Source organism: Ranitomeya imitator, chromosome 3 (assembly GCF_032444005.1).
Source record: "Ranitomeya imitator isolate aRanImi1 chromosome 3, aRanImi1.pri, whole genome shotgun sequence".
Taxonomy (NCBI): Eukaryota; Metazoa; Chordata; class Amphibia; order Anura; family Dendrobatidae; genus Ranitomeya; species Ranitomeya imitator.
The window spans coordinates 338,903,438-338,923,989 of NC_091284.1; the positions used below are offsets into that span (position 1 = coordinate 338,903,438).

The window sequence follows — 20,552 nt, forward strand, 5'->3', positions numbered from 1 at the left end:
TATTGTGGTACAGTGTTAGCCAAAAAAACACACCATGTAAATACTTTTATACCCAAAGATGACAAAAGTATTCCTTTATTGGCTAACTATAAAAAAAATTGAAATTAGACCTACTGGCAATTGTATTTCCAGGAGTCCATCATGGCAGCACGACAGGAGGTAGCCCTACTTATCCTCTAGTGACAGGAGACACACAAGTGGTTAAAAGCACCTCCCTTCCGCCTCACCCCCAGAGTCTTTTACCAATCACTACACCAGGATGGATGCAACTCTATTTTATTGAATTCTTACATACAAATGTTAAACGCATATCAGTTTCAGAAATCAGGGGCAGGAATGTAATGGTGCTGTCATGATGGACTCCTGGAAATACAATTACAATTACTGACCTGACATCACATCTAACGTGTAGTCTTTACAAAAAGTGGTTATATTAGACCAAGTTGCAGCCTTGCAAATCTGGTCTATAGAAGTCCCTGCTCTTTCGGCCCAGGATACAGAAATCGCCCATGTGGAGTGGGCTTTGATTTTAAGTGGGGGATCTTTTTTTCCCCGACTCTTATGCTAGTGCTATGGTTGACGTGATCCACCTAGACAAAGTTAATTTTGAGGCTTTTTTTACCCTTATGCTTTCCTGCATATTGTATGAATAGATTTGAATCTTGCTTCCAGGTACAGTAGCTGTGACCTCTACAAAGCGCATCACTGCCCTTCTCACGTCTAGTGTGTGAAACAGCCTCTCTTTCTCATTCTTTGGGAGACGGATGAACGACATCTTGGCTCAAATTTGTCTTTGACACTACCTTCAGCAAAAAGGACGGGTCAAGCCTAAATATTAAATGATCCCTAACTTACAGTGCCTGTAATTCACCCAAATGTTTCGCCAAGGTGACTGCCACCAGGAATGCAGTCTTCATAGAGAGAAAGTTGATGCTGGATTCCATCCACTACTTCAGCAAGATCACCACAATGCGGGGTGAAACTACTGTATGGGAGTTTTTTTTTTATAAACTATATGCCTATTTATTATTCAGTAAATACGGTGCACCAACTGTCAGTTACATGGATATTGAACCATAGTAACATATCTTGCAAAGATATCTATTATGTGATGACATTATCACAAATAACCACTAGAGGGAACAACTGCAACTGACAATTGCCTGAATTTCTGTAATTCTTTATTGGTACAAGGTTGACATAGATGTTTCAACCTCTTTGCTTTGATTAGATGTAAACTAAAATTATGAGTTGTGAAAGTGTGTAATTATTTAATGGTTGATTTTTTTAAATTGTCTGTTTTTATACTTGCCTAATAAAGATGAATTCTTTTTAGCATTGATTTTTTTGGACAGTTTAATTTCTGTTGGTATATACTACAGCTACTTGTCTGAGGATGCACGCACATCCAGCTGAAGGGTATTGCAGCACACGAACTTGCCAGGTCAGTGCGCCGCATTCTGCAGCAGCTGAGGTGTGTATTTTGAGGTTCTGCAGCAGCGGAGGTGTGTATTTTGAGGTTCTGCAGCAGAGGAATAGTGTATTTTGGGCTTCTGCAGCAGCTGAGGTGTGTATTTTGAGGTTCTGCAGCTGCTGAGGTTTGTATTATGGGGTTCTGCAGAAAGTCAGTTGTGTATTATGAGGTTCTGCAGCAGCGGAGGTGTGTATTATGAGGTTCTTCAGCTGCCCAGGTGTGTATTATAATGTTCTGCTGCAGCTGAGGTGTGTATTATGAGGTTCTTCAACATCTGAGGTGTGTATTATGAGGTTCTTCAGCTGCTCAGGTGTGTATTATGATGTTCTGGAGAAGCTCTAACCTAGGAATGTGGTGCAGCGCCCCTCTTCCCTCTTTGGTGCAAGTTAAAAAGCAGACAGCAAATTTACCAGACAAACAGGGGGAGGAGGGAAGTCACTGCCTCCTCCATCCTCCAAGCCATCGGTGGGCAATTAATTTTCCGAGGGGCCAATTGAGAGACCGTTACTGTTGAAGAGGGACAAACTAATAGGGCGAAATTAATTAGGCTGAATATTAATATCAACATATTAATTATAATTATATTAATAATTATATTTTCCTATCTCAACATGCGCCATACATGCACTGATGTGGGAAGTGCGTTCCCGACAACAGCAGTATAGGTATGGCGCTGCGATCGCGTGGCCTCACGCTGAGCGCCACGGCGATCAGGTGCGGTATCAGCTCTGTGTGAGAGCCGATATCCCACAGCAATGCCCATGATCTAACCCCTCTCTTGTAGTAATGACAGCGACATCGAAGAGACTCGTGAAAGGAATGGGTTACCTTCGAGCTTCCATCAGGACAACGCAAAGCGATCGTGTTGTCCTGATGACCTCCATGGAGACCCCGGCCGTAAGATGGCCACAGGGTCAGTCAGGGAAGGTGGCTTTGCAGTGCCTGCAGAGAGCAAGACGTGAGACGCCTCCTTCCCTGTCTGTCAGATGCTGATGTGATGCCTTGCAGTGACGAAGCTTTGCAGAGCATCAGATCAGCAATGTAAAGTAAAGTCCCATCCTAGGACAATGTAAAAAAAAAAAAAAAAAGTAAAAAAAAAAAATTAAAGTGTAAAAATATTTACAAAAAAAATCCCCAAATATATAACAAAAATAAACATTTTTCTAAACACATTTATGTAAATACAAGACAAACAATAAAAGTACACATATTTGTTATCAATCTCCTCTATAAAACTGTCCCACTAGTTAACCCCTTCAGTGAACACCATACAAACCCCCCTCAAAAAATGCTTCATCATCATACTGCCGAACAAAATGTACAATAAAACGTGATCAAAAAGATGAATATAAGTAAAAATAGTACCGCTCAAATCATCATCTCGTCCTGCAAAACACTAGCCGCCATACAGCTCCATCAGCAGAAAAATAATAGTTATAGCTCTCGTAATAAAGCGATTCAAAAATAATTACTTTTTCTATAAAAGTTTTTGTGTAAAAGCGCCAAAACATTAACAAAAAGATAAATTGGCTATCGCTGTAATCTTGCTGACCTGAAGAATAAAGCTGCCTTACCAATTTTACCATAGCAAAACAGTATGAAAAAAAACAAAAAACAAAAACAAAAAGCTATTCCTGAATTGTTGTTTTTTTGTTCATTCTGAACAAAATCAGAATAGAAAGCGATCAAAAAAGGTCATGTGCCTGAAAACGGAACCAATAAAAACGTCAGCTCGTCCTGCAAAAAACAATCCATCACAAGACTGTGGGCCAAAATATAGAAAAATTAAAGCTCTCAAAACATGGTGATACAAAAACTACTTTTCCCAATAAAAAGCGTCTTTTAGTGTGTGACAGCAGCCAAACATAAAAATCTGGTATCATTGTAATCGCACCGACCTGAAGAATAAAGTCGCCTTAACACTTATACCACACAAGGAACAGCGTAAAAATAAGTTAATTCTTCAGCTGCTGTTGATTTTTTCATTCTGCCTCCCGAAGATCGCAGTAACGCTCGGTGCACATTTATCCTGCACTCTATGCTGAGCACTTACATTGGTATTTACATGTAAATCTCTGAAATACGTGATTCAGACAGAACATTTCCTATAATGAGGCATATGGAGACAGTGTGGACACCATAGGACCTTGGATCCGGTGGTGTCAGTCTTTTTAGGATTGCATAAAAGTGCCATCGGCTACAGTTTTGAGCACTTCTGAAAAGGACAATGCTGAACAGAGGCCAGACCGAGTCCATAGTAACTCTGCTGACTCATAGTGAATGGATCCAAAAGGGGTTTCATCTGTCACGTCACTTGGAGATTTCGATGGAAACCCCGATTTTAGTGTTTTCAGTATAGCGCGCCGGATAAATGTGGTCGTGAATGTTATGTAAAATGTTCCCAATAAAAGCTTCAACTCAATCTACAAAAAAAGAAAGCCCTCACTCAGGCCCGTCATCTGTTAACGGAAATATAGTGGGCTTCCACGTTACTTGAAAAGTGAAACGGCTTCTCGCCCCCAAAACAAATTCAGCAAATTCTCCGCTCCCAAATCCAAATGTTCCCCTCCCTTCTGAGCCCCAGTGTGCCTAACCCACATTTAGAGCCCACATATTTGGCATTTCTGTAGTAATGAGAGCCAGCTTAACTTACAGATGCAGGTCTCAAGATGTACAGGCTGGGCATAACGTACTGGTGACTGCAAAGTACTGGTCAGTACAACGGCAGTTTGCAATTTTCAATCTGCACTGTAATATGGCATTTCTTCCATTCTGAGCTTTGCACTGGGCCTCAAAAAGTAGTTTTTGACCACATATGGGTGAACTCAGGAGAAAATGGACCTCAAAATTTGTTGTGCAATTTCTCCTCATACACTTGTCCGGTTTTCCATTCTCTACGACAGCACCCTATTGAGAGACTTTCAGAGACTGTCACCTGGGAGGGACCACAACATTAAGAACTGATCTCCCAAAGTCTAAAATAGAGGTGGATGACAGATCAAGACAGTAGTGTCTATAAAAGGTAGAAGGTGAAGACCACGTTGCCGCCTTACAAATCAAATCAATGGAGATGTCTGCCTTTTCAGCCCAGGAGGATGCCATGACCTGCGCTGAATGGGCTCTCACTCCCTCCGGTGGTGTTTCCCCTTTTGCTGTATAAGATAGGCAGATTACGTCTATTATCCACCAGGCGATAGTGCTTTGTAACACTAGACCACTTTTTCTGGCACTGAAAGGAGACAAACATAGCGCTACTCTGCCTCCAAGACTGAGTACTCCCTAAGTACTCTAGTACAGCTCTTCTGACATCTAGAGTATGGAACCTTTGTTCCTCCACTGTAGCGGGAATATCAAAGAAGGAAGGTATATAAATCTCTTGGCTCCTATGAAATTTAGGAGTGACTTTTGGTAAATAAGCCGGGTCCGGTTTCAGAACTATCTTATCTTGATAAATCATCAAAAATGGAGTATCTACTGATAGTGCCTGAATGTCATGGACTCGGCTTGCGGAAGATAGGGCTACTAACAAAGCTGCTTTGAGGCTTAGAACCTTAACAGAGGCAGAATCTAAGGGTTAGAAGGGTGGAAATGTTAATGCGTATAGCACACGGTTTAAATCTAGGAATAAGCACTGGATCACTGCGTTCACAGGCTTTCATGAATCTAGTGATTCACCTATCCCCAGCTACATTATAGTTATACAGTGCACTCAGAGCCGAGACCTGTACTCTAAAGGCCCCTTCACATTAAGCGACGCTGCAGCGATACCGACAACGATCCGAATCGCTGCAGCGTCGCTGTTTGGTCGCTGGAGAGCTGTCACACAGACCGCTCTCCAGCGACCAACGATGCCGGTAACCAGGGTAAACATCGGGTAACTAAGCGCAGGGCCGCGCTTAGTAACCCGATGTTTACCCTGGTTACCATGCTAAAAGTAAAAAAAAACAAACAGTACATACTTACCTACAGCTGTCTGTCCTCCAGCGCTGCGCTCTGCTTCTCTGCTCTCCTCCTGTACTGTCTGGGAGCCGGAAAGCAGAGCGGTGACGTCACCGCTCTGCTTTCCGGCTCACAGCCAGTACAGGAGGAGTGCAGAGCACAGCGCCGGGGACAGACGGCTGTAGGTAAGTATGTACTGTTTGTTTTTTTTTACTTTTAGCATGGTAACCAGGGTAAACATCGGGTTACTAAGTGCGGCCCTGCGCTTAGTTACCCGATGTTTACCCTGGTTACCAGTGAAGACATCGCTGGATCGGTGTCACACACGCCGATCCAGCGATGTCTCCAGGGAGTCCAGCGACGAAATAAAGTTCTGGACTTTATTCAGCGACCAACGATCTCCCAGCAGGGGCCTGATCGTTGGTCGCTGTCACACATAACGATTTCATTAACGATATCGTTGCTACGTCACAAATAGCAACGATATCGTTAACAATATCGTTATGTGTGAAGGTACCTTAAGGGTATGTGCACACGTAGAAAGATTTTAGAAATCTGCAGGTAAAAGGCACTGCGTTTTATCTGCGGATTTACCACGGATTTTGTGCAGATTCCACCTGCGGTTTTACACTGCGGATTCCTATTATGGAGCAGGTGTAAACCGCAGCGGAATCCGCACAAAGAATTGACATGCTGCGGAATGTAACCCGCAGCATTTCAGTGCGTTTTTTCTGCAGCATGGGCACTGCGGATTGCAGTTTCAGTAGGTTTACATTGTACTGTAAACGCATGGAAAGCTGCTGCGGACCTGCAGCTGCAGATCCGCAGCAAAATCCGCAACGTGTGCACATAGCCTAAGGGTGTTAACAGATAACCCCAATTCCCGGCCTTTCTGCAAAAATTCCAGAATTGCCGGAATTGGAACATGGTCCGGACAGGGGGGCTGAGTGGAATAACAAAAATCTCCTCCAGGCCTTAAAATAAATTTTTGTGGTAACCTCCTTCCTACTCCTTAGCAAGGTGATAACTAGGGCTTCTGAAAACCCTCTAAGGCTCAGCAGCTCCCTCTCAAATTCCATGATGTCAAGTGGAGACTGTCCATCTGTGGATGACGGAACAGTCCTTGAGAGAGAAGCCCCGGTCTTGTTGGTAGCACCCAAGGGTCTGTCACGGACATTGCCCTTAACCAAGAAAACCAAGGCCTCTTGGGCCAAAAGGGGACAATCAGAATTACTCTCGCTCCCTCCTCTTTGACCTTTCTGAGCACTGTAGGAATCAGACACATCGGAGGAAATGCGTAGGCCAATGTATAATCCCTCCTGACCTGAAGGGAGCCTACTACCTCTGGCTGGTCTGATGTTTGTAGCGACGCAAACCTCCTGACCTACCTGTTGCTCCTTGTGGCAAAAAGGTCTATGTCCGGGAGGCCCCAAAACCGTACGATCCATCTGAAAATCTGTCGGTCTAGGGACCATTCCCCCTAGTGCAGGGAGTGTCGACAGATAGTCTGCCTGAATATTGCACTCCCCTCTGATGTGAAGTGTCGACAGGGAGAGGAGGTGAGTCTCTGCCAAGGTGAATAGGTCATCTTCAGTGGACATTAGTGATTGTGATCTCGCCCCCCCGATGATTGAAGTAGGCCACCACCGTAGTGTTGTTGGTTGTGTATCCGCACATGGGTGTCCCGCAGAATCGGTAGAAACTCGAGAAGCACATACCTCACCTCCCTTAATTCTTTCAGGTTTGAGGTACCCCTTGACTCCCTGGTCGGCCACTTCCCCTGGGCTAGTCTGTTCCCACTTTCCCACGTGAGCGCCCTACCTCGAGGGACTGGCATCTGTCGTGACTATACTTTGGTGTCTTATCCCCCACGGAACCCCTTTGGACAGATGTAGCGGGTTTAGCCACCAGGATAGACTGCTCACAGTTGCGACTGACAACAACATTCTCCCATCAAAGTGGCCTCGCAACTTCCTCTCTGCCTCGAGCACCTCGTTCTATAGTGCCCTGGTGTGAAATTGAGCCCACTGCACAGCCGGTATACAAGACATCATAGTACCCAGCAGGGACATTGCATCCCTCAAAGATAGCTCTGGATTGTCCATTATCTTACCGACTTTGCCGATGATGCCTACCTTTTTGTCTTCTGGAAGAAAGCAATGTTGATCTACTGAATCCAAGAAGAGGATGAGGAACCTTTGAAGGGTCGAGGGAACTAGTGTTGATTTTTTCAGATTGACTAACCAATCCAAATCTTGTAGGGATGATATTATATGGTTCAGCCGGGTGCTGCACTCCCCACTACAAGGAAATCACTAAACTAAACCAACCTACAATACTTATGAATCCCAGAAGAGAGTATAAACCAAAAAAAAAACAGGAATCCCTAAAAAATAACTTTTAATAATACATCTAATAAGACCGTTTTTTCAAAGTATAAGATAAAATAGTATTAAATGTACCTATAAAGACCCTATGTCAAGCTATAATAAGCCCTGCCTGGCAGTGGAGGTAGGCACCCTAATTTACTGCGGTAGGCGCCCCCACTCCTCGACGGCTCACCCTACCAAGCCCTAAGAGATACCTATAATAAGGAAAAGCTGGTGGGCCCTATAAGAACCTATCAAACCTATCAGTTTGCATCTCGGCTTTGGGAAAATGGCCGCCGCGATCTCTAATGCGCACGCGCGGCATCCCGCGGCCATTTTCCTGAAGCCCCGTGCAGCAGAGCACTCCATCTGCGCACGCGCGGCCCCAGGAAGATGGCCGCCCCCACCGATGCAAGGGATTACAGCGCAGATCGCGCGCTGTGTCTTCACGTGGGCGCAGGGAAGTCGGAACTCTGGACATGCGCACACCACTACGCCACCAACGGAAAGCTGGGGAAGAAAAGAGCGCTGTGAACACGCCCACCTGACCAGACCAGCCTGATTGACAGGCGAAAACGGCGACTTTGGTAATGTATTTCTCAGCATACATGGGGAATCAGGGTACACTACATACACTATAGTAACGCACAGCGCAGGCCCTATTTAACAGTATTTATAGCTCAATCTCAAAAAACGGGGTGACAGGTTCCCTTTAAACAGTTTAGAGAACCCTTTTTTCCTGTCACCTGACTTTATGAGGATTTCATATAGCACGGGGCCAAACAAGTACTCACCCCAGCATGAAATAGCACATACCGTAATTTGGTCTTAGCGTGTACATCCCCCTTCCAGCTCTTTAAGCAAAGGACTCGGTGGGCAGAATTGGACAGACCAGCAGACATGGCAGCTAAACGCAATGAATAGACCGAAGCATCCGCCAGATAGGCTGCTCCTTCACGGATCTGTGGAAAGGAGTCCAGTAACTTGTCCCTAGGTGTTCCAGATCATATTTGGTCGTCCAGCCAGACCATCTTCGATCTGGCGGTACAGGTACTTGCAATAGCCGGTTTGAATCATGATGACTCCCAGGCCCGCTTCAAAAACATCTCTACCTTTCTATCAGATGAATCCTTTAGAAGACCTCCGTCTTCTAGGGGCAGCGCTGACTGTTTTGATGAAGAGGCGACCGCCACACAAACCTTGGGAACTTTAACCCATTCCGCTAGCAGGTCATCATCAAAGGGGTATTTACTAGTGATGAGCGAGCATACTATTTACGCTTTGAGGAGGGCGGCAGGAACCCCTGGTTGTCCTGCTTCTCCCACTCCCTTCTCACAAGGCTCTTCATCATGTCATTTACGGGAAAGGTTTTCTCGATTCCTCTGGCATAAGCCTGCGAACATCAGGTCCTGAGCCGATTTGGGCTCCCTACTGTCAGCCACCCCCATGGTGGATGGTACTGATCTCACCAATGCATCCATATTCTCAATGGGGAAACAAGGCCTCTCATCCTTGTCTGAAGAAGATGAAGATAAGGAGGATTCTGTAGATTTAATTTGCCGCCCACCTGCCGACGGACTAGATCCTGAGCCAGACTCTACACAGCTAGTCTTCTTCCTACGGGTTTTCTGGACTTTAAGGCTATGTGCACACGTTGCGGATTTAGATACGGATCCGCAGTGTTTTTGAACTCACGGAATTGCATCAAATCCGCAGTGTAGTGCACAAGCAATGTTAGTCAATGTGAAATTGACATTTGGTGTGCACATGCTGCGGAAAAAAATGCACAGAATTGCAGCTCTTTTTTTCCGCAGCATGTCAATTCTTTTTACGGATCTGCAGCGCTTCTGCACCCATTGACTTTCATTGTGTCTGGCCAATCCACAGCAAAACTGCAGGTTTAAAAAAGATCTGCGGATTTGCTGCAGATGTGGATGCGAGAAATGCAGCAGATCGGGAGGAGGGAGAGTGTGGGCGGAGTGTGGGCAGATACTGTGAGTGTGGGCGGAGACTGTGTGCGGAGAAGATGTGCGGGGCTGTGCGCCAGCGTTTGTGTGTGTCTGCGGGGCTGTGTATGTGTGTGTGTGTGGAGAAGAAGTGCAGAGCTGTGTGTGTGCGGGTGTTTGTGTGTATCTGTGTGTGTGGCTGTGCAGGGCTGTATGTGTGTGTGTGTGTGTGTGTGTTTGTGCGCGTGTGCGTCTGTGTGTAGGCAGGCCTCATCCAATGGGACTACTAGTCCCATCCGGCTATGCTTGCTACAGTGATAGGTAGCCGGATGATGGGACAGCAGTAGTCCCATCATCCGGCTATTGTGTTCAAGTGTAAAAAAAACACATACACACATATACAGTACATACATATAGACATACAGTACACACAACATACAGTATATACTCACCAATCACCTGGTCCCCGAAGCCCTCGATCACCTGTAAAAAATTTAAAAATTATAAACCAACAGTATACTCCCTGATCCGATATAATCCATTTAATAATGAGTGTCCCACGACGATCTCCCGTGGAGAACTGTCACATAGGCAGATGCGACCGCTCTCTAGGGGCTCCGGTGATACAATGACGGAAGGGAATCTTCCGCCGCTGTGAGTACAGTATAGTTCACACTGTCACTTGCAGCACCGCTGCGTGGGAAAATTCTCAGGCAGCAGTGCTGTAAAGTGAAAGCCTGAACCCTCAGTGATAACATTACAGGAGCCATGGTCTCCTGTCAGTGTGTCACTGGAGGCCTATAGAGCTGTCACATCTCCTGATGTGACAGTTCTATAGGGGAGATCGTCGTGGGACACTCATTATTAATTGGACTGCGTCGGACCAGGGAGTATATTGTTGGTTTATTATTTTTTATTTTTTGCAGGTGATCAATGGCTTCGGGGAATTAGGCGTGGTTGTAAGTAGAATATTAAAATAGTCAAAATAAACACCGGCGCTAAAATGAACTGTGATCCCCCCATTCTGCAGGCACCACTGCAGGTGGTGTGCGCACACCTGCTGATACTAATTAAATGCAACTACCCAGACTAGGATGCCGTGCTGTGAGAGGATACTACTAGTTTATACCTGTGGCACAAACCATGCAATGAATAAATGAATCCTAGGGTAAATTACCTTGTAAATGTGACTAGGATGCCGCGCTGCGAGAGGCCGATGGCGCCAAAGTGCAGTCGCGTGGTGTGCGGGGGGCGTGGCTACAGCGGTGACGTCAACTGTCCAATAGATGGACACAAAGGGCCAACCAGACGCGTTTCGAGGGTACCGTTCCTCTTTCTCAAGGTATGACCACCCTGCTCCAGGGCCATCGGCCGGAGCTGCTTGCCGTCACATTCAGCAGCGTGCGCGCAGGGGTTTATACAGACCGGGAGGACGCTCCCTTGCTTGTGTGGTCTGAATACGCCACTCTTAGCACAAAGAACGCGGCCAGCACAATAGCCCATTGCCTCCACGGGAACATAACAGTCACATTTACAAGGTAATTTACCCTAGGATTCATTTATTCATTGCATGGTTTGTGCCACAGGTATAAACTGTTCCTGTTTCCACAGGTATAAACTAGTAGTATCCTCTCGCAGCGCGGCATCCTAGTCTGTGGGTAGTAGAATATTAAAATGCTTTTTTCTGCCTGTGTCTTTTTTAACCCTTTCACTACTAAAGGATTAGTGATGGATAGGTGTCTTATTGACACCTCTCCATTACTATCCAGGCTTAATGTTACAATCAAAGGTGACATTAACCTCTCATTACTCCATATGCCACCGCTACAGGGCAGTAGGAAGAGAGCGGTTAAGTGCCAAAATTGGCAAATCTTAGAGATGCGCCATTTCTGGAGCGGCTGGGGGCTGGTATTTGTAGCCGGGGGGAGGCAATATCCATGGCCCCTCTCTAGGCTATGAATATCAGCCCGCAGATGTCTGCATAGCCTTTCTGGCTATTAATTATAGGGGGACCCCACTGTAACAGCGAGTCCCTCCCCAGACCTGTGTCCCTGGACTGCCATGTAATCAGGCTGGAGTCAACAACCAGTAGGGGGGAGCCCTCCCCCATGGAGGGGTGGATCCCAGGACACAGAACAATAGACTCATGTGTTGACTGATTCAATTGTGTGGTGACTTGCTAAGGGCTGGGATATAAGCTGAGGCGAGACCCCCATTGACTGTGTGTATTGTTGGAAGCTGCCACATGGGACTGTGTTTTGCCCCTCATCTGCTGGATCTATTGAATTCACTCAAGGACTATTGATATTTCCTTGGCGTCGGATTGCTGAGTGGTGCCCCCGGATCTATTCCTTTTCTATGGACTCATTGTGGACTCATTGTGGACGCTGCAGAATTACTTTAATTTGCGTTGTCCCAGTTCCCTGTTCCAATAAATCTTGTTGGATTGTTTAACGGCCTCGTGTCTCTTTCTGCTCTGTCGCATACCCGGTCACAAACTGGTGGCAGCAGTGGGATCAGAGCAGAGGGAATGGAGGACAGCAGCTCCTCAATGTCTGGAACCAGAACCTCAGGATACAGGAACTGGACTGTGGGGAGTTTACAAACAAAGGCCCGTGAAATAGGAGTATGCTATAAAGGACTGACGAAGGACCAACTACCGTATATACTCGAGCATAAGCCGAGATTTTCAGCCCATTATTTTGGGCTGAAAGTCCCCCTCTCGGCTTATACTCGAGTCATACTCGGGGGTCGGCAGGGGAGGGGGAGCGGGGGCTGTCTACTTATACTTACCTGCTCCAGGTGCGGTCCCTGGACGTCCCTACTTCTTCCAGCGCTGCAGCTTCTACCTGTACTGAGCGGTCACATGGTACCGCTCATTACAGAAATGAATATGCGGTTCCACCTCCCATAGAGGTGGAACCGCATATTCATTACTGTATGAGCGGTAACGGTGACCACTCAATACAGGAAGAAGATGCAGCGGTGGAAGAAGCAGGGATGCAGCGCCAGGAGCAGGTGAGTATACGGGGAGGGGGAGCGCAGCGCTGCGTGATATTTACCTGCTCCTCGTTCAAGTGCGGCTCCGTCCTCAGTGTCCTCTGGCAGTGACGCTCAGGTAAGAGGGTGCGGTGACGTAGTCAGTGCGCGTCCTCTGCTGAACGTCAGTGCCGAAGACGGAACCGCACGAGGAGCAGGTAAAAGTGCCGGGGTCCTGAGCGACGAAGAGGTGAGTATGTGATTTTTTTTTTTTTATGGCAGCAAAAGCAAATGGGGCAAGTGGCTGTGCGGAGCATCTGTATGGGGCCATAACACTTGTGCAGCACTATATGGGGCAAGTGGCTGTGCGGAGCATCTGTATGGGGCCATAACACTTGTGCAGCACTATATGGGGCAAGTGGCTGTGCGGAGCATCTTATGGGGCCATAACACTTGTGCAGCACTAAATGGGGCAAGTGGCTGTGCGGAGCATCTATATGGGGCCATAACACTTGTGCAGCACTATATGGGGCAAGTGGCTGTGCGGAGCATCTGTATGGGGCCATAACACTTGTGCAGCACTATATGGGGCAAGTGGCTGTGTGGAACATCTGTATGGGGCCATAACGCTTGTGCAGCACTATTTGGGGCAAGTGGCTGTGCGGAGCATCTCTATGGGGCCATAACACTTGTGCAGCTCTATATGGGGCAAGTGGCTGTGCAGAGCATCTGTATGGGGCCATAACACTTGTGCAGCACTATAAGGGGCAAGTGGCTGTGCGGAGCATCTTATGGGGCCATAACACTTGTGCAGCACTATATAGGGCAAATATCTCTATGGAGCATCTTATGGGGCCCTTATTACCCTTTATGCAGGATTATATGGGGCATATTTTAATATGGAGCATCTAATGGGGCCCATCAAACTTTATGGAGCATTATATGGGGCTCCTGATTCAATATGGGTATGCAAAAACACTTAACCTACTGATGTCTCAATTAATTTTAGTTTTATTGGTATCTATTTTTACTTTTGAAATTTACTGGTAGCTGCTGCATTTTCCACCCTAGGCTTATACTCGAGTCATTAAGTTTTCACAGTTTTTTTGTGGCAAAATTAGGGGGGTCGGCTTATACTCGGGTATATACGGTAACTAAGGCTTTGGAAGGAGCTTACCTGTAAGATGGAACCGAAGAAGGGTTGTGTGGTATGAGGAGGAGATGGCATTGCTTGGGGATGAGGCCACCATAGAGGATAAGAGGGAGGCTATTTGCACAGCTAAGGAGAGACAGCACATGGTGGAAGCAGCTAGAAGCTCCAGACAGACTGTAACCACAGCACCCACCATGAGGGAATTTCCATTCCCAAGGGTGTCCCGTAAGGACTTTAAGCCGTTTAACGAGGCTGCAGGCGACATTGAGGGCTTCTTCCAGGACTTCGAACATTAATGTCGATTAATGGAAGTTCTGGAACGGGAGCGAGTCAGACATCTGGTGTTGCTCTTAGATGGTGGAGATGCCGAAGCCTACAGAGCTATGGACCCTCAGTGGAGTGGAGTATGAGGAGGGAAAAGAGGCCATTCTTGAACATTATGCTGTAACTCCAGACACTTACAGAGCGCAGTTCCGCTCCTTAGCCTGTGAGGGGGAAGTGTCTTTCAAGATTTATGCCCACAGGCTCAAACAACAGGCACCCGCTCTGACTAGCGGTGGACACTGCGTCACGCTCCGGACCAATCCAGCTCGTAGCCCATCTCACTAGTGTGAGCGCGATATTATCCTTTAAGTGACTTTAACCAGATGGATCTTGGTAAAAGTGCAAAATCAATCTATTAACTCTCTGAGTACGTAACTGAAGAAGGATGATTAGACCGAAACGTTTTATTGGTACTACACAATAAAATATCAAGTTACATGCATTTAACCCCTTCATGACCCAGCCTATTTTGACCTTAATGACCTGGCCGTTTTTTGCAATTCTGACCAGTGTCCTTTTATGAGGTAATAACTCAGGAACGCTTCAACGGATCCTAGCGGTTCTGAGATTGTTTTTTCGTGACATATTGGGCTTCATGTTAGTGGTAAATTTAGGTCAATAAATTCTGCGTTTATTTGTGATAAAAACGGAAATTTGGCGAAAATTTTGAAAATTTCGCAATTTTCACATTTTGAATTTTTATTCTGTTAAACCAGAGAGTTATGTGACACAAAATAGTTAATAAATAACATTTCCCACATGTCTACTTTACACCAGCACAATTTTGGAAACAACATTTTTTTTTGCTAGGAAGTTATAAGAGTTAAAATTTGACCAGCGATTTCTCATTTTTACAACGAAATTTACAAAACCATTTTTTTTAGGGACCACCTCACATTTGAAGTCAGTTTGAGGGGTCTATATGGCTGAAAATACCCAAAAGTGACACCATTCTAAAAAATGCACCCCTCAAGGTGCTCAAAACCACATTCAAGAAGTTTTTTAACCCTTCAGGTGCTTCACAGCAGCAGAAGCAACATGGAAGGAAAAAATGAACATTTAACTTTTTAGTCACAAAAATTATCTTTTAGCAACATTTTTTTTATTTTCCCAATGGTAAAAGGAGAAACTGAACCACGAAAGTTGTTGTCCAATTTGTCCTGAGTACGCTGATACCTCATATGTGGGGGTAAACCACTGTTTGGGCGCACGGCAGGGCTTGGAAGGGAAGGAGCGCCATTTGACTTTTTGAATGAAAAATTGGCTCCACTCTTTAGCGGACACCATGTCACGTTTGGAGAGCCCCCGTGTGCCTAAAAATTGGAGCTCCCCCACACGTGACCCCATTTTGGAAACTAGACGCCCCAAGGAACTTATCTAGATGCATAGTGAGAACTTTGAACCCCCGGGGGCTTCACAAATTGATCCGTAAAAATGAAAAAGTACTTTTTTTTCACAAAAAAATTCTTTTAGCCTCAATTTTTTTCATTTTCACATGGGCAACAGGATAAAATGGATCCTAAAATTTGTTGGGCAATTTCTCATGAGTACACCGATACCTCACATGTGGGGGTAAACCACTGTTTGGGCACATGGTAAGGTTCGGAAGGGAAGGAGCGCCATTTGACTTTTTGAATGAAAAATTATCTCCATCGTTAGCGGACACCATGTCGTGTTTGGAGAGCCCCCGTGTGCCTAAACATTGGAGCTCCCCCACAAATGACCCCATTTTGGAAACTAGACCCCCCAAGGAACTTATCTAGATGCATATTGAGCACTTTAAACCCTCAGGTGCTTCACAAATTGATCTGTAAAAATGAAAAAGTACTTTTTTTTTTCACAAAAAAATTCTTTTCGCCTCAGTTTTTCATTTTCACATGGGCAATAGGATAAAATGAATCCTAAAATTTGTTGGGCAATTTCTCCCGAGTACGCCGATACCTCATATGTGGGGGTAAACCACTGTTTGGGCACACGGCAGGGCTCGGAAGGGAAGGCGCGCCATTTGACTTTTTGAATGGAAAATTAGCTCCAATTGTTAGCGGACACCATGTCGCGTTTAGAGAGCCCCTGTGTGCCTATGCATTGGAGCTCCCCCACAAGTGACCCCATTTTGGAAACTAGACCCCCCAAGGAACTTATCTAGATGCATATTGAGCACTTTAAACCCCCAGGTGCTTCACAGAAGTTTATAATGCAGAGCCATGAAAATAAAAAATAATTTTTCTTTCCTCAAAAATGATTTTTAGCCTGGAATTTCCTATTTTGCCAAGGGTAATAGGAGAAATTGGACCGCAAATGTTGTTGTCCAGTTTGTCCTGAGTACGCTGATACCCCATATGTGGGGGTAAACCACTGTTTGGGCGCACGGCAGGGCTCGGAAGGGAAGGCACGCCAATTGGCTTTTTAAATGGAAAATTAGCTCCAATCATTAGCGGACACCATGTCACGTTTGGAGAGCCCCTGTGTGCCTAAACATTGGAGATCCCCCACATATGACCCCATTTTGGAAACTAGACCCCCAAAGGAACTAATCTAGATGTGTGGTGAGGACTTTGAACTTCCAAGTGCTTCACAGAAGTTTATAACGCAGAGCCATGAAAATAAAATAAAAATTTTATTTTCTCTAAAATGATTTTTTAGCCTGCAATTTATTATTTTCCCAAGGGTAACAGGAGAAATTTGACCCCAAAAGTTGTTGTACAGTTTCTCCTGAGTACGCTGATACCCCATATGTGGGGGTAAACCACAGTTTGGGCACATGTCGGGGCTCGGAAGTCAAGTAGTGACATTTTGTGGTGGCTAAACAGTAGAAACCCCCCACAAGTGACCCCATTTTAGAAACTAGACCCCGAAAGGAACTTATCTAGATGTGAGGTGAGCACTTTGAACCCCCAAGTGCTTCACAGAAGTTTATAACACAGAGCAGTGAAAATAATAAATACGTTTTCTTTCCTCAAAAATAATTTTTTAGCCCAGAATTTTTTATTTTCCCAAGGGTTACAGGAGAAATTGGACCCCAAAAGTTGTTGTCCAGTTTCTCCTGAGTACGCTGATACCCCATATGTGGGGGTAAACCACTGTTTGGGCACACGTCGGGGCTCAGAAGGGAAGTAGTGACTTTTGAAATGCAGACTTTGATGGAATGGTCTGCGGGCGTCACGTTGCGTTTGCAGAGCCCCTGGTGTGCCTAAACAGTAGAAACCCCCCACAAGTGACCCCATTTTGGAAACTAGACCCCCCAAGGAACTTATCTAGATATGTGGTGAGCACTTTGAACCCCCAAGTGCTTCACAGACGTTTACAACGCAGAGCCGTGAAAATAAAAAATCATTTTTCTTTCCTCAAAAATGATGTTTTAGCAAGCAATTTTTTATTTTCTCAAGGGTAACAGGAGAAATTGGACCCCAGTAATTGTTGCCCAGTTTGTCCTGAGTACGCTGATACCCCATATGTGGGGGTAAACCACTGTTTGGGCACACGTCGGGGCTCGGAAGGGAAGGAGCACCATTTGACTTTTTGAATAAAAGATTGGCTGGAATCAATGGTGGCGCCATGTTGCGTTTGGAGACCCCCTGATGTGCCTAAACAGTGGAAGCCCCTCAATTCTAACGCCAACACACCCCTAACCCTTATCCCAACTGTAGCCGTAACCCTAACCACAACCCTAATTCCAACCCAACCCTAACCCTAAGGCTATGTACCCACGTTGCGGATTCGTGTGAGATTTTTCCGCACCATTTTTGAAAAATCCGCGGGTAAAAGGCACTGCGTTTTACCTGCGGATTTACTGCGGATTTCACCTGCGGATTCCTATTGAGGAATAGGTGTAAAACGCTGCGGAATCCGCACAAAGAATTGACATGCTGCGGAAAATACAACGCAGCGTTTCCGTGCGGTATTTTCCGCACCATGGGCACAGCGGATTTGGTTTTCCATAGGTTTACATGGTACTGTAAACCTGATGGAACACTGCTGCGGATCCGCAGCGGCCAATATGCTGCGGATCCGCAGCCAAATCCGCACCGTGTGCACATAGCCTAATTCTAAAGGTATGTGCACACGCTTCGGAAAACGCTGCGGATCCGCAGCAGTTTCCCATGAGTTTACATTTCAATGTAAACCTATGGGAAACAAAAATCGCTGTACACATGCTGCGGAAAAACTGCACGGAAACGCAGCGGTTTACATTCCGCAGCATGTCACTTCTTTCTGCGGATTCCACAGCGGTTTTACAACTGCTCCAATAGAAAATCGCAGTTGTAAAACCGCAGTGAAATGCGCAGAAAAACCGCGGTAAATCTGCCATAAATCCGCAGCGGTTTAGCACTGCGGATTTATCAAATCCGCTGCGGAAAAATCCGCAGAGGACCAGAATACGTGTGCACATACCGAAACCCTAACCCTAACCCTACCCCTAACCCTACCCCTACCCCTACCCCTAACCCTAACCCTAACCCTAGTTCTAACTCCAACCTTAGTGAAAAAAAAAAAAAAATTCTTTATTTTATTATTGTCCCTATCTATGGGGGACAAATGGGGGGGGTCATTTACTGTTTTTTTATTTTGACCACTGTGATAGATTATATCACAGTGATCAAAATTCACATTGGAACGAATCTGCCGGCCGGCAGATTCGGCGGGCGCACTGCGCATGCGCCCGCCATTTTGGAACATGGCGGCGCTCGGGGAAGAAGACGGACGGACCCCGCCAGGATCGGTAAGTATAAGGGGGGGAGATCAGGGCTCAGGGGGGGGAGATCAGGGCACGGGGGGGCGTCGGAGCACGGGGGGGAGGGATCGGAGCATGGGGGAGAGTGATCGGTGTGCGGGCGGGTGGATCGGTGTGCAGGGGGGGTGGATCGGTGTGCAAGGGGGGGTGGTTCGGAGCACGGGGGGGGATCGGAGTGCGGGGGGGTTTGATTGGAGCACGGGGGGGTGTGATTGGAGCACGGGGGGAGCGGACAGGAGGACGGGGGAGCGGAGCACAGGACGGAGGGGAGCGGACCACAGATCGGGGGGCTGGGGGGGCGATCGGTGGGGTGGGGTGGGGGCACATTAGTATTTCCAGCCATGGCCGATGATATTGCAGCATCGGCCATGGCTGGATTGTAATATTTCACCATTTTTTTAGGTGAAATATTACAAATCGCTCTGATTGGCAGTTTCACTTTCAACAGCCAATCAGAGCGATCGTAGCCACGAGGGGGTGAAGCCACCCCCCCTGGGCTAAACTACCACTCCCCCTGTCCCTGCAGATCGGGTGAAATGGGAGTTAACCCTTTCACCCGATCTGCAGGGACGCGATCTTTCTGTGACACAGCATATGCGTCACAGGTCGGATTGGCACCGACTTTCATGACGCATACGCTGTGTCACAGGTCGGGAAGGGGTTAAAGTTGAGTGCCAGGTTCTTTTACATTTGTGTCACTGGACTGCCATGTAATCAGGCTGGAGTCAACAACCAGTAGGGGGGAGCCCGCCCCCATGGAGGGGTGGATCCCAGCACAAAGAACAATAGACTCATGTGTTGGCTAATTCAATTGTGTGGTGACTTTCGAAGGGCTGGGATCTTAGGCTGACGCTGTGACCGTGTGTATTGTTGGAAGCTGCCACGTGGGACTGTGTTGTGCCCCTCATCTGCTGGATCTATTGAATTCACTCAAGGACTATTGCTATTTCCGTGGCGTCGGATTGCCAGGTGGCGCCCCCCCGATCTACTCCCTTCCTGTGGACTCATATTGTGGACGCTGCAGAATTACTTTCATTTGCGTTGTCCCAGTTCCCCGTTCCAAAAAATTTTGTTGGATTGTTTATCGGCCTGGTGTCTCTTTCTGCTCTGTCGCATACCCCGTCACACCCACATCATTTTTTTTTTTTTTTTTTTGGGGGGGGTTCCCCTATTTTAATAGCCAGTAAAGGCTACCTATACAGCTGCGGGCTGGTAGTCATAGCCATGCACTCACTATCTGAAGCTTGTTAGCAGGGTACCGGTTCAGGAGATGGAGAAAAAGCATGCGATTTGGAGGACATAAATGTTTGCCAACCCCGTTCGCTTCTGACCTCAGTGGTGTCACTCCCTCTAAAGCGACCACTGTTGCTGTCTTTGCTTCTGCGCTGCTCAGTAACCACTTCTCCAGACGGTGGGTGCTCCACAACATCTCTTGGGGAAGACATCTCTCAAGCACACTGCTGCTGCATGGTGTCGGCTAAAGAAGGGCTGGCCACTCCCCTTCACTTCCCCGTCCATGATGCACCTCCCTGGTCCCCTCGGAAGTCAAGAGGAGGCAATTCCGGGTTACGGGCGCGTCAATGCCAGAGCACCCACGTGGAAGCCGACCAGAAATGGCCCGCACGTGGCACAGGGC

At 46.7% G+C, this 20,552-nt stretch overlaps 1 protein-coding gene across 3 annotated transcripts in view; it reads right to left on the reverse strand.

Moving 5' to 3' along the window:
- Positions 1-20,552, reverse strand: part of TANGO6 (transport and golgi organization 6 homolog) — a 113,423-nt gene that overhangs the window by 32,442 nt on the left and 60,429 nt on the right. The window lies entirely within an intron of this gene.